Raw genomic sequence first — 13,966 nt, 5'->3', positions numbered from 1 at the left:
TTTTGGACCATAACTTGAGCTACAAAACTCCAAATGGAGTGATTCAAAAAACGAAATTCAACTAGACAAAATAAGGAACAACTTTCATGTTTATCATTTTCCCAAATTCCCACTGCAACAGCAACTAATGGAATAGTAAAGATTGGGTATGAAAACTGAAAATTCTGCTCCATTAATTTTAAGCTTAGAAATGGTATTGTTAACCAATACCAACAAATTTTGAATGCAAAATGTGGTATGTTGGGAGTGTTAAAACCAATGTACCTATTTTCTATGCAAAATTCAACCTTTTTATTGACTAATGAAGGGAATAGTAACACCAAAACTTGAAATTCAAAAATTGAAAAATTCAAAAGTATCAAATGCCCTAGTATACCTAACAAGATTGGTTTGGATAGTTTGGCATGCCAATAGGGTTCAGTTAGCAGTACTGCACATGGCATTATGCCATTCTGTGATTTCATGGCTTTTAGCCATTCTGACATTATGTTGATACTTGGCCTTGTGCCTAATGTTATTACAGCTTATTAGCTGTTCTGTTGCACACCGGGAGACACATATGTGACCGATGGTGTGACGGCTCGAGGTACTTGATACCCAGTGCCAGTTTACCCGTTTATCCAGTCCAGTCGTCCAGTATAGGTTACTTGGGCAACCAAAAATGAAAGTGGATAAATGTAATAAAATAATGAATATAACCAATACAAAATAAGTACGACTACAAATACTCAAAGAAAATTTATTTACAATGAGACATTAATACATTCACTACATATTTATTTTATGTTATTTCTTTTTATTATTTTATTAGCACCACTAAGCATTATTGCTTAGCGCATTGCTTTTGCCATGCGTAGGTTCTGGAGATCCTGACCGAGAGCCCGGTAGACCACAGACTGGGTGAGACCTCATGCAGCTCTGCATAGTGTCCGTGTCACCTCACCGTCATCAGTGCATTGGTAGGACACTAGGTTTTATTTTGATATTTTGTAATAACTTTTATTTTCTCATATGTAATTGAAACTTATGTAATGTTTTTTGGTATTAATGTAAATAGTAGATATTGTGTTTGTGAATGAAAAAGTGAATATTTATTTATGACTTTTACATGATTATCATATGAGATGAATGATTGAGAAATGGAAATGTTGTTGAAAAACATATTGAGATTTTGATATTGGAAGTGTTTTTCACAGGTTCCGAAGAACTGTTTTCTCCATTTTTAGCCGGTACTCTGTCGGATTTTCTATAAAATTTTTGAAACCTCAAATAAATTATAATTTCAATAAATGACTTAAATGAATTATATTTCATAAATTATATTCAAAACTATGAGAAAAATAAATTAAGGAAGAATAAAAATGATTAAGATAAAATAGAGTGTTCCGGTACACCGTGTGACATATCTTACTCGGATATACTGTAGACGGGTAAGGGGTGTCACACATATTCTCAATCTCCAATAACCATCAACATGGTCTCAACAATTCTCAACATTCACAACCATCTCAAGTTTTCAACACAAGTCCACAATTTCATTGAGATCAAAATCAAATTTAATTTCATGAAGATATTCTCAAATTATATTAATTAACGAAATTTTTACAAAATATGTGCATCCACATATGATCACATAAATTTACTATTTACATGAGTTCATAATTTAAAAATCACAAACTACTACCTATTACAAAATGCAAGTACAAAATTTCAAAAGGAACCTAAAGGTCCTACCACTGATGCGCTGCAGATGAGAGGTGACACGGGCACTATGTAGAATTGCGAACGACCTCACCCAGTCTGTGGTCTACTGGGCTCTCTGTCAGTCTCTCCAGAATCTACGTGTGGCAAAATGCAAAGCGCTAAGCAATAATGCTTAGTGGTGCTAATAATAAAATAAAAAGAACTAAAAGAAAATAAATATGCAGTGTATATATTGATGTCTCATACAGACAAATTTTTAGTAATTATTTATAGTCTATTTATTTGGCACTTGTTATATCAATGATTTCATTAAATTTACCAACTTCCATTTTTGGTTACCCAAGTAACCTATACTAGATGACTGGACTAGATAAACGGGTAAACTGGCACTGAGTACCAAGTACCTCGGGCCGTCACACCATCGATCACATATGTATCTCCCGGTGTGTAACAGAACAGCTAATAAGCTGTATAACTATTAGGCACAAGGCCAAGTGTTACAATAATATCAGAATGGCTAAAACCCATAAAATCACAGAATGGCATAATGCCATGTGCAGTACTGCTAACTGAACCCTATTGGTATGCCAACCTATCCAAACCAATCTTACTAGGTGTACTAGGGCACATTACCAAGTTATTGATTGAATTTTCATGTTTTACATGTAAGGTTACTATTTATTTTACTATTTAGGTCAAATTATTGACTTTCCAATGCATAATAGCTATATAAGTCCTAATCACATAAATTTATCACATTTTGATTCCCAAAAGTGTTGGCATTAGTTGCCAATCCATACTTCTAACCAATGGTGAATAAATCAGAAATTTCAGTTTTGGGTGCTAGAGTTCACTATTCCATTAGGCCATTCTATAGTGAGAATTTGGCCAAATATTCTTTATCAAAGTTGTTCCTTATTGTGTCTAGTTACATTTCACTTTTTGAATCACTCCATTTGGAGTTTTGTAGCTCAAGTTATGGCCTAAATACCATAATTGGCTGGATTGCAATTTTTCTAGAATTTTTGGGCAGAATCAATTCTGCAGTTTTTGTACACTGATTGCAAGTGGGTTTTTGGACATGTTATGGTCAAAATTTGAATTTGTTTTCTTCATGAAAGTTGTAGGGCTATGTCTTAGATTTCTATCGGTATAAAATTTGGGTCTATTGGACTTTTCTACACTGAGTTATGACCAAATGAATGAATACTGTTCATTTGGTCATTTTGCCCAAGCAGAATGTAAGTTACCCAGATTTGGTCAATTCTTAGGGCATCCTAAGTTTGCTTTCTAGATAGGATTCCTTCACCAAATTTGTGCCATTATGTGTCTAATTTCATGTCCAATTGGCCTTGCACCAATTGAACCTACACAACCCAAGTTATAGCTATCCAAACATGCTGGACTCACATCCAAACCTGTAGAGCACTCAAGGCAGCACACCCAACCTCAAATCCCAAGCTACCATTCACTTCAATTCCTCATTATACTCAGCCAAATGGTTACTAATTGACCATTTGAACTTCCATTTACCAACACATAAATAGAATCCCAAGTTTTCCCCCAAACCCTAACTCCAACAACTTTAATGCTTTATATACATGCTATCAATGAGTTAAGGCATCAAGTTCATATTCAATGGCAGCCATGTACAACTATAATTCATTCAAATTAAAGGAACCCTAATGTACCCTAAGGCTGCTGAAATTTGGTAAAATTTAGCCATGCAAAATTTATTTAAATTAGCTTAATTTCACACTCACTTCATGTTCTACATGATGTATACATAAAGTAATTAAGATTAATTGGCACTAACCTCACTTTAACCACTTCTTGCACTTGTAAAAACTTTGGAATTTCCTCACTTTTTGATAATCAAAATATTCCTCTTGATGTGGGGATAAATTTTAGTAAAGGGGCTTAGGGATTTTGGTGGATAGATAAAGAGAAAATTCAAGCTTAAAGCTTGAAAATATGGTGAAGAAAAATGGCCATGGAGATTCGGCCAAGAGGTTGAAGGTGAGCAGAATGCTTTTTCCTATTTTGACTTCTTTTCTCTTATTTAATGTCTTATAAATGTATTTGTTAAATTTTGATTGGCTAAGGGGTTTTAATTACATCAAGCTTACATCATGCTTGTGTAATAACTAAGTTTAAATTCATTTTTTTCTTTTTCTTTCTCATGTAATCATTTTTTATTAAATTATTATCAGTATTTACTCACATTTTATGTCATATAATTTATTTATTCACTTGGGCAAGTTGGTCAAAAATCGTCTTTGAAGACGAAATGACCAAAATGCCTTTCGTTTGGCTCAAGGAACCAAAATCGTCTGTACTGATCTAAAAATTTTCTTAAGTATTTTCTTGGTATTCTAATGCCATCGAAACCTCAATGACTCTTCTTTGGAGTCCCAAAAATTATTTCATGAAATTTTCCCCTGGGTTTAGAGCTTTTAGTTGTGAAAACAATAACTTCCCACTAGGTTACCCATCGCTAGGGCACCGGCTCGTTTAACTTGGTTGTATTTTATTTCTAAAATTTTTCCTAAATTTTTCTTATTAATATTTGAGTTATTTATGATTCCTCACTCTAGTCTAAATATTTTTTCAGATGTTCTGGCTGTTCAGACTGATACCATTCACCTGAACAGTAGAATGTACAGAATTGCTACAGTGAGGGTGTTACAAGATAAGGCCATTTTAATTGTTAAAAATGGCAATGAAGTTGTCATTATGGGCTGGATATTCTGTCAGAATCAGTCTAAGTTTTTAGGCCATAACTTAGGCTGTAGACCTTGGATTTGGGCAAATGAGTACCCGTTGAAAAGCTAAGAAATAGGGCTACAACTTTCCTGAAGAAGGCAGAGGTAGATTCAAAAGGGAAGTGGCTGAAAAACTGCAGTGATTACAAAGCAGAAAATCTGTCTTTCGAATTTCAAAACTTTTCCAAGTTTGGCTCTCATCTTTGGGATTAGGTTTTGGATTTTAAAGACCATCTTTGGGCAGTAGCCAACATATATCCATTCAGCAGCTTCGAGCACCATAGAAGACTTTCATTCTCCATTCTTTTTTTAGATTTCTTCTTTATTTTTCTTAAATTTTCTGTAAGCCATGAACATGAGTAGTTAAGTTTTAAATTCAGTTTAAGGAATTCTAGTTCTATTGCATGATTTGTGAGACCAGGTTCTTAATTTAAATTATGTCTTTTTGAATATCTATTTATTTCCTGATTTAATTGTTTTTGATCTATTAAATGATTTGCTAAAAAGGCCTATTAGTTAATTGTTTGATTAGATCAATTGCTAATTCATCTTCATAATCCGTAATTGTTGTGTAAGATTGAATGTGAGTAGCAATTGGGTTTTTTTGATTATGATCCAAGTTTTCGATAATAGCCTAAGGAAACAATAGGGTAAATTAAATGATTTATGCTTTATAAATTGTTGTTCAGCTTAACTACTTCCTGCTCTTAAAGCAATTATTAATTTGATGAGGATTGCTTAATACTAATTCAGTTAATAATTAGAGTCAACAAGAGTGCTGGGCTCGAATTGATGAGTACAGATAAGTTAGGGGTTTTACCTTGCTGTTTGGTAAATCTACGTTAAGTATTCAATAAGAGATAATTGTATTTCTTTTGTCTATAATTGAGTCATGCATTGGAATGCGAATTACCATGGAATAAAGTTTATTTAAATTGAGAGTTTCATATTTTAAGTTTTTTAATTTCTGAACGTGAATTTTTTGATTTAGAGTTACAACCCCCCCCCCCCCCAACCTTTTCTTTTCCTATTACACAAGTGCACGAAATTTAGTAACACAGTCTCTAGGGTTTGACATGGATTACCACTTGCTGCAGAAAATATTTTATTACTGGTAAATTTAGTTAAATTAATTTTTGGTGGATTCGGCAACCATCAAGAATTTTAGCGCTATTGTCGGGGACTAAAGTTTATTGGATTTCACGTAACACCCCTATTTGCATAGCTTGGTATATTTTATTGTTCCGATGACCGGTGTCGGTCCGGACAATTAAGAGGATTAGAACCACACTTAAGACAACTAGATAAGCTATAAACACAAATAATTAGTAATTTCCAATTAGTTAAGTATAAATAAGAAAAACAGAACATAAGAAGTTAAACGAGCCGAGAGTCACAGCGATGGGTAACCTTCTCAGGAAGGACTGCAATGTCGTTTTAAACTCAAATTTTGAACCGTCAAATGTGACGCTACGGTCCTTAGGACTATTATAAACACAGTGGAAAAGAGAAAATCACGAAAAAGAACTGTTAAGCCAGTCAAATAATTAGGTCAGGCAACCGGAAGAAATATTGAATTAATTACAAATCGGGATGAACCGGCGAGGGGCAATTTGGTCAATTGACCCCGAGAGCTGACTCCTGACCTAACTGTCAAATAAAATCGGAAAAAAGAAAATTTTGGAATCGAGAATTAAATTAAAGAACTAATAGAAAAATAAATAGAAAAAAAAGAAAATGAAAAAGTTAAAAAGGTGATAACATCATGCATGACATCATGCATGATGCCATAAAAATAATAATTAATATATTTAATTAATTAGATTTTTGGTATTCCTAAAGACATAAAAACAAAAAGAAAAGAAAGAAAAAAAAAAGATAAAAGGTCTTCTTCAAGCCACCCTCACTCTCCCTCTCATCTCCATTAAAATACCTCCATTGAAGCTTGTATCCAAGCTTTGAAATCCGTACTAAACTTCAACTTCTCCCATAATTGCTTCATAAAAACTTGTTCTAGTCACTTAAGAAGGAGATTGGTCATCAAAGAAAGAAGAAAAAAGGAAAGCTTAAAGACACCTAACAAGGTTAGTGATTTAAGATGCAAAATTAGTTTATTTGTTGTATTTTTAGCTTGATTAACTTGTAAATAAACTTAAAATAAAAAGAAAATTTGTTGAGGGACCAAACTGAATTTCGGCCAACAGGTGTATGGGAGTATATTTGTATAGTTTGATGGATTTGAATGAGTTTAAGGACCTCCATTAGTTGAATGATTATAGTTAAAAGCTTTAAAATTAGCTAAATGCAACAATTTAGTGTGGTTAGGGTTTGGACTTAGGGTTTAGAGATAAAAAAATGTAAGGAAGTGGTAAATGATGTCTTTGACCTAATGTGAAGTGAGAAATGGTCAATTGTGACCAAATGAAGTGTGTTGCAATGGTTGGAGTTAAGGCCAAATTCGGATTGAGTGTGGTCATACTGCTGGCAGCATGACCAAGTTACTTTTGAGGGACCAAAAATGAAATTTTACAAGTCCAATTGGTATGAGACCAATTGAGAATGAAAATAGACATTAAATGAAACAATTTTCATTAGAAACCATGCCCAAAAAGTGACCAAAACCTAGTGAACAAATTGACCAAACTTGAAAAATCACAGTCTGCCCTGTACAAAGTAACCAAATGAACAGTGTTTGTTCATTTGGCCATAACTTGAGCTAGACAGGTCAAAATGACCTGACATTTTACTAGTGGACATTTTAGACATAGACCTAAAACTTTCATGAGGAACACAAACCCAAATTATGCCATTAACCAAGTCATTTGGCCACCCAAAATTGGTGACCTAAAATTGCCAGAACCAAAAATTGCCCAGAATTCTGGGTTGAGTCCAATCCGGCAGCCATGGTTCAAATGGCTATACCTTGAGCTAAAAAATTCCAATTGGAGTGATTCAAAAAGGAGAATAAACTTAAGACAATAGGAAACATTTTCTGTGAAGGAAGTTTTGCCAAATTCTAACAGAAAAGTGACCAATTGAACAGTGCAACCTTAGACTCCAAAATTGAAAATTATCAAATTTGCTTAAAAGACTTAGAATTTGAATAAACAACCAAAACCAACAAATTTAGTGACCAAAATGTGGTATGTGGGTGAAGTTGGAATTCCCATACCTATTAAGCCTTAGAAAGTCAACAATTTGACTTGAATAGTGTAGTAAATAGTAACCCCGAAACACAAAATTTCAAGAATGTCGAGTTTAGCACGTTAGAGCTAGGTGAAAGTGAAGTTAAATTTATTTTTGGATTTATGCTAAGTTATGGTACTGAAACATTATAAAATTGTGTGTTTCAGTTGAAAAGAATATCGGGAAAGAACTTGAGGAACCGAGTCAAGGCCAAGAGGCGACTCGCTTGAGGTTTGTGCACAACATCACTATGCTTTAAAATTCATTGATAAAGTGAATGAAATATGTATTTTACTTTTGTTTTGAATTGTTGAAAGTTTATTTGTGACATTATTTATGATGTTTTGATTTAAACTATGAAAGTTATTGTGTATATTTGAAATAGCAATGTTTAGCAAATTGTTAAGATAAGTTTTGAAACCATAGTGTCATGACCATATATTTGAACACCTCACTAGCATGACTAGTGGGGGTAATTAGTTTCGAATTTTGATTCCTTCTCTGGAGAAGTGTTGAGGTGTGCCAGTAGAAGAGGATTTGAATGGATATCCATATATTTGAGCTAGCTAGCCTTGTGATGTGATTTCTCCTTAGCCTCTGGCTATTGAGAGTATATTTGTTTCGAATGGTATGATCTAACTGTGGGTTTTATGAAATGTGATTTGATATTCTTGAAATGAAATTGTTTGGGGTTAAAATCTCATAATTCATGTTTTATACCTAATTCTCATATTCAGTTCGATTTTTGAATAAATGTGATTTAAATTCTGCATAAAGATTATTTTAGTATGTTGTGCACCACTGAGTCCTAGTACTCAGCGATGGCTGTTATTGCTGTCACAAATTTAGAGACTAGAGGAGCAGCAGAGTGAGCGGCTGAGGATTATCGAGCGAATCATCTTGAAGTTATATCGGGTATATTTTATACCCTGATTGTAGAAATTTATTTTGACATATGTAATGTACATAAATGTATGAACATGAAAATTCGGTCTTGAGCAGTTTGTATAAAGCTTGTGTAAAGTTTGTGATAAATTTCAGTTTAAGTTTCTCTTAATGTAACTTTTGTAATGATGTATATAAATTGTTTTTTCCTTAATGAAATATGAATGGAACTATTTTATTTAATTTGAATGAAATGGATTGCTAGTATTTTAGTGATCATTGGATAGTGGATCTGAAATTTGAAAGTTGATAAATGTGTTGAGAAATTGGTTGAGATTGAGTATGAATTTGAAGCAGTGCTTGAAAAATTATTGGAAGTGCCTTTTTTTCAGGTATTTGAAGAACTGTTTTCTCAAAATACAAACGAAACTCTGCCAAAATTTTTATAAAATTTGCAGAAAAATAAAATGGGCCAAAAATTTTAATTAGTTTTCCACTTTAATTAAATGTTTTAATACCAATTAGAAAATGCTCACCACTTATCAAAAATAAGAAAATTATTTTAAAATCCCTTGTAGGGTACTTAATGAGTTATCGTTAGGTGAAGTTCAGTAGTTCATTAGGTATTCTACGGGATCATGTTATGCCTTACAGAGGGGTAAGGTGTGACATTTCGTATTTTTAGTGTTAGGATATTTTATTATAACTTTGTTTGTGAGTTGTTGTTGATTTCAGGTTTTTGGAAAAAATTACGATGTTACCATTCATTGACAGATTTTAGGTTGAATTCAGAGGGCGTTCTATACTTTTTTTGAAGGAAACGAAGTTCTGATTCGGAGGGCCCCACCCTCTTGAGGCCAAATTCCATCGTTTTCTAGGGTTTTAAGGCATTTTTCTGTTTTTACTTTGATTTCTTTTTGTTTATGACAAGAACTTCTTAATCTAGTGACTTGCTCTTTGATCCAGTAGAAGAAAAAATAGCTAAATAGTTGAGAAAATTGGCTAAGCAAGCTAGGCAGATTTCGAGTACATCTGAAGGAGTCCAATCTCCAAGGGAATTAAGTTCGGATTCAGATTCAGATTCAGATTCTAAAAATGAAACCATGGCTGCTAGGACTTTGAAAGAGTTGGCTGCTCCTGATCTAAACCAACAGCCTTTGTGTATTCAATATTCTGCTTTAAATGTTGCTTTTAAGTTAAAATCTGGACTAATCCATTTGTTGCCTAAGTTTCATGGTTTTGCAGGTGAGGATCCACATAAGCATTTAAAGGAATTTCATGTTGTGTGTTCCAGCATAAAACCTCAAGGAGTTTCAGAGGATCAAATCAAGCTTCGAGCTTTCCCTTTCTCATTGGAAGGCGTAGTTAAGGATTGGTTATATGACCTTCCTTCTGGATCAATCAACTCATAGAATGGGATGAAACAGATATTTTTGGAGAAGTATTTTCCTGCTTCCCATGCTGCCAACATAAGAAAAGAAATTTGTGGGATCCGACAGTACAATGGAGAGAGTTTGTATGAGTATTGGGAGCGATTTAAGAAGCTGTGTGCAAGCTGTCCCCATCATCAAATAAGTGAGCAGCTTTTGATTCAGTATTTTTATGAGGGACTTCTACCAATGGACCACAGTATGATAGATACTGCTAGTGGAGGAGCTTTGGTTAATAAAACACCAAAAGAAGCGAGGAGGCTGATTGCTATTATGGCAGCAAACTCTCAGCAGTTTGGAATGAGAATGGATCACATACCTTACAAGGTTAATGAGGTAAGTACATCTAACCTTGAGAAACAGATTTCTGATTTAACTTCTTTGGTGAGGCAATTGGCTGTAGTGAACATGCAAACTGGTAAGGTATGTGGAATTTGTTCAGGTTCGGGTCATGCCACTGACATGTGTCCTACATTACAAGAGGATGAATCAATGTAACATGTTAATGCAGTAAGAAATTATGGACAGCCATAATGCAGGTATGATCCCTTTTCTAATACTTATAATCGAGGATGGCGAGATCATCCCAATCTGAGTTATGGGAATCAACCGGTGCAAAACTGACACCAGCAGCAAAGACCATAAGTGAATCAACCACCTCCACCTCCCTCAAATCAAGGTATGTCACTTGATGAAATTGTTAAGGATTTGGCTAATAATACACAATAGTTTCAACAGGAGACTAGAAATAGCATTCAAAACATAGAGAGGCAGATTGGTCAGTTAGCCTCATTTGTGAGTAAGCTGGAAGCTCAAGGTTAGCTTCCATCACAAACAGTCATGAATCCTAGAAAAAATGCGAGTGCTATAGTGTTGCGGAGTGGGAAAGAAGTTGATAACTAGACTCCACATGAGCCAATGAAAAAGAAGAAGCAAGGAGCAAAAGAGTCTGAAGTTCCTGAAATTGAGGTAAATACTGAACCTAAACTGAATAAGGTTAATAATTATGTTCTTCCTCCATTCCCATGTAGGTTGGCAAAGACTAAGAAAGAAGAACAAGAGAAAGAAATTTTGGAGACTTTCAAGAAGGTGGAGGTTAATATACCTGTACTTGATGCGATCAAACAAATCCCTAGGTATGCTAAATTCCTTAAGGAATTATGCATTACAAAGTGCAAGTTGAGGAACAATGAGAAGATCAGTGCGGGGGAAAATGTGTCGGCATTAATTCAACAAAAATTACCCCCTAAGTGTAAGGATCCAGGTTCATTTTCTATTCCTTGCAAAATAGGTGATTCTAGATTTGATAGTGTAATGGAAAATTTAGGAGCATCTATTAATGTTATGTCAAATTTGGTTTTCCAAACTTTAAATTTGGGTCCTTTGAAAGAAACCAGTGTCATTATTCAGTTAGCTGATCGTTCTAATACTTACCCATTGGGAGTAGTTGAGGTAGTTGAGGATGTGTTGGTGCAGGTTGGAGAATTGATTTTTCCTGCAGATTTTTACATTCTGGATATGGAGGATAGTGTTCCCACATCAAAGTCAGCTTTGATTTTGTTTGGAAGACCTTTCCTAAAAACTGCTAAGACGAAAATTGATGTGGATGATGGTACCTTAACTATGGAGTTTGATGGAGAGACTGTCAAATTTAATATCTTTGATGCCATGAAGTATCCTGTTGATGAACATTCTATTTTTTCTATTGATGTTGTTGATACATTTATGCAGGATGTTTTTGAGTTAAGCATGGAGGATGAGTTAGAAGTGGTGATTACTTAAGGAATTCAAGAAATCAGTACCAATCAGCCATTAAGTGTAGAGGTTCAAGATGCAGTAATGGCATTGTAGTCATTACCTCCTGTTCCAAAAAGGTATGGAGTATCAAAGATTGACTTAACTGTATCTCACACAAAATTGTTACTTTCTGTGGTGCAGGCACCATTTCTTGAACTCAAGCCTTTACCTGAGCATTTAAAGTATGTTTACTTGGGAGACAATGAGACACTTCCAGTTATCATCTCAAGCAATTTGATAAAGATTCAAGAAGAAAGATTGACTAAGGTTCTGAGGGTACACAAGGAAGCAATTGGATGGACAATAGCTGACATCAAATGTATAAATCCATCAATGTGCATGCACAGGATTTTACTGGAAGATGATGCTAAACCAAGTAGAGAAGCTCAAAGGAGGTTGAACCCACAAATGATGGAGGTTGTGAAGAATGAGATTTTAAAGCTACTGGATGCAGGAGTTATTTACCCAATTTTAGACAGTAAATGGGTAAGTCCAGTCCAAGTAGTACCAAAAAAATCAGGAGTCACTGTGGTAGCAAATCAAGATAATGAGCTTGTTCTAACAAGGATTCAGAGTGGATGGCGAATGTGCATAGACTACCGCAAGCTGAATTCAACAAGAAGGAAGGACCACTTCCCACTATCATTCATTGATCAGATGCTTGAGCGGTTAGTAGGTAAGTCTTATTTCTGCTTTCTTGATGGCTTTTCTGGATATAATCAAATTATGATTGCAGTAGAGGATCAAGAGAAGACTACCTTCAATTGCCCTTTTGGAACTTTGCTTTTAGAAGGATGCCCTTCGGGCTTTATAATGCACCTGCCACATTTCAGAGATGCATGATGAACATATTTTCAGATTACATTGATAATTGCATTGAGTTGTTCATGGATGATTTTACTGTGTATGGTGATTCATTTGATGCATGTTTACATCATTTGACTTCTGTTCTTGAGAGATGCATTGAGAAAAATCTTGTTTTGAATTATGAAAAGTGTCATTTTATGGTGGAACAGGGGGTTGTTTTGGGTCATGTTGTCTCTAATAGGGATATTGAGGTGGATAAATCTAAAATTTATTTAATTGTGAACTTACCTTACCCCACAACTGTGAGGGAAGTACGCTCTTTTCTTGGTCATATAGGTTTCTATCGCAGGTTCATTAAGGATTTCTCTAAGATAGCATTGCCTTTGTCTAGACTCTTGCAAAAAGATATTTCTTTTGAGTTGAGTGAAGAATGCAAGGAGGCTTTTGACAAATTGAAATTTGCATTCACATCACCCCCTATTATCCAGGCTTCTGATTGGATTATACCATTTGAAATTATGTGTGACACGAGTAATTATGCAGTAGGAGCAGTTTTAGGGCAGTGTGTTGGGAAGCTTTTTCATGTGATTTATTATGCATCCAGAACACTCAATTCAGCTCAGCGCAATTATTCTACGACCGAAAAAGAGTTTTTGGCTATAGTTTTTGCTTTAGATAAATTTTGGTCGTATTTGCTTGGTTCTAAAATAATTATCTTCTCTGATCATGCAGTGTTGAAGTATCTCTTGGCAAAGAAGGAAGCAAAACCAAGGTTGATTAGATGGATCCTTTTTGCTACAATAATTTGATCTTCAAATCAAGGATAAGAGAGGAGCTGAGAACCTGGTAGCAAATCATTTGAGCAGGTTAGTGACACAAGAAGAGCCAGTTCCTTTATAGGAACTTTTTCCTAATGAGCAGTTATTTAAATTGCAAGGTATGATCTCTTAGTATGCTGATTTGGTGAATTATTTGGTTACTAAGATTGTGCCTTTGATTTGCGTAGAGCTAAGAAAGAGAAATTGAAAAGTGAGGCTAAGTATTATGTGTGGGATGACCCATATTTGTGGAAATTTTGTTCAGATCAAATTATTAGAAGATGTGTTCCTGATAATGAGATTCAATCTATTCTTGCTTTTTGTCATGCCTATGCATGTGGAGGTCATTTTGGACCCAAGAGAACAGGTAGAAAAAAATTAGACTATAGTTTTTACTGGCCCACTATATTTCGTGATTCATATTGCAAAAATTGTGAACAATGTCAAAGAACAGGAAGTTTAACTTGTAGGAATGAGATGATTCAGAATCCAAGACTTGTTTGTGAGATTTTTAATGTGTGGGGTATTGATTTTATGGGTCCATTTCCTCCTTCTTTTGGCTTTGTTTATATAT

General features: G+C 34.5%; 1 non-coding gene across 1 annotated transcript; it reads right to left on the bottom strand.

Annotated features, from left to right (window-relative positions):
* Positions 1 to 10,006: 10,006 nt before the first annotated feature.
* LOC131178036 (small nucleolar RNA R71) lies at positions 10,007 to 10,113 on the bottom strand. The gene has a single exon (XR_009147167.1). It is a non-coding gene; the product is annotated as a small nucleolar RNA R71 (small nucleolar RNA).
* Between the last annotated feature and the right edge of the window lie 3,853 nt (positions 10,114 to 13,966).

This window comes from Hevea brasiliensis, chromosome 2 (genome assembly GCF_030052815.1).
Source record: "Hevea brasiliensis isolate MT/VB/25A 57/8 chromosome 2, ASM3005281v1, whole genome shotgun sequence".
NCBI classification, from domain to species: Eukaryota; Viridiplantae; Streptophyta; class Magnoliopsida; order Malpighiales; family Euphorbiaceae; genus Hevea; species Hevea brasiliensis.
Note: the sequence above shows the minus strand (reverse complement) of the source record. Positions and strands in the feature narration are given on the sequence as shown.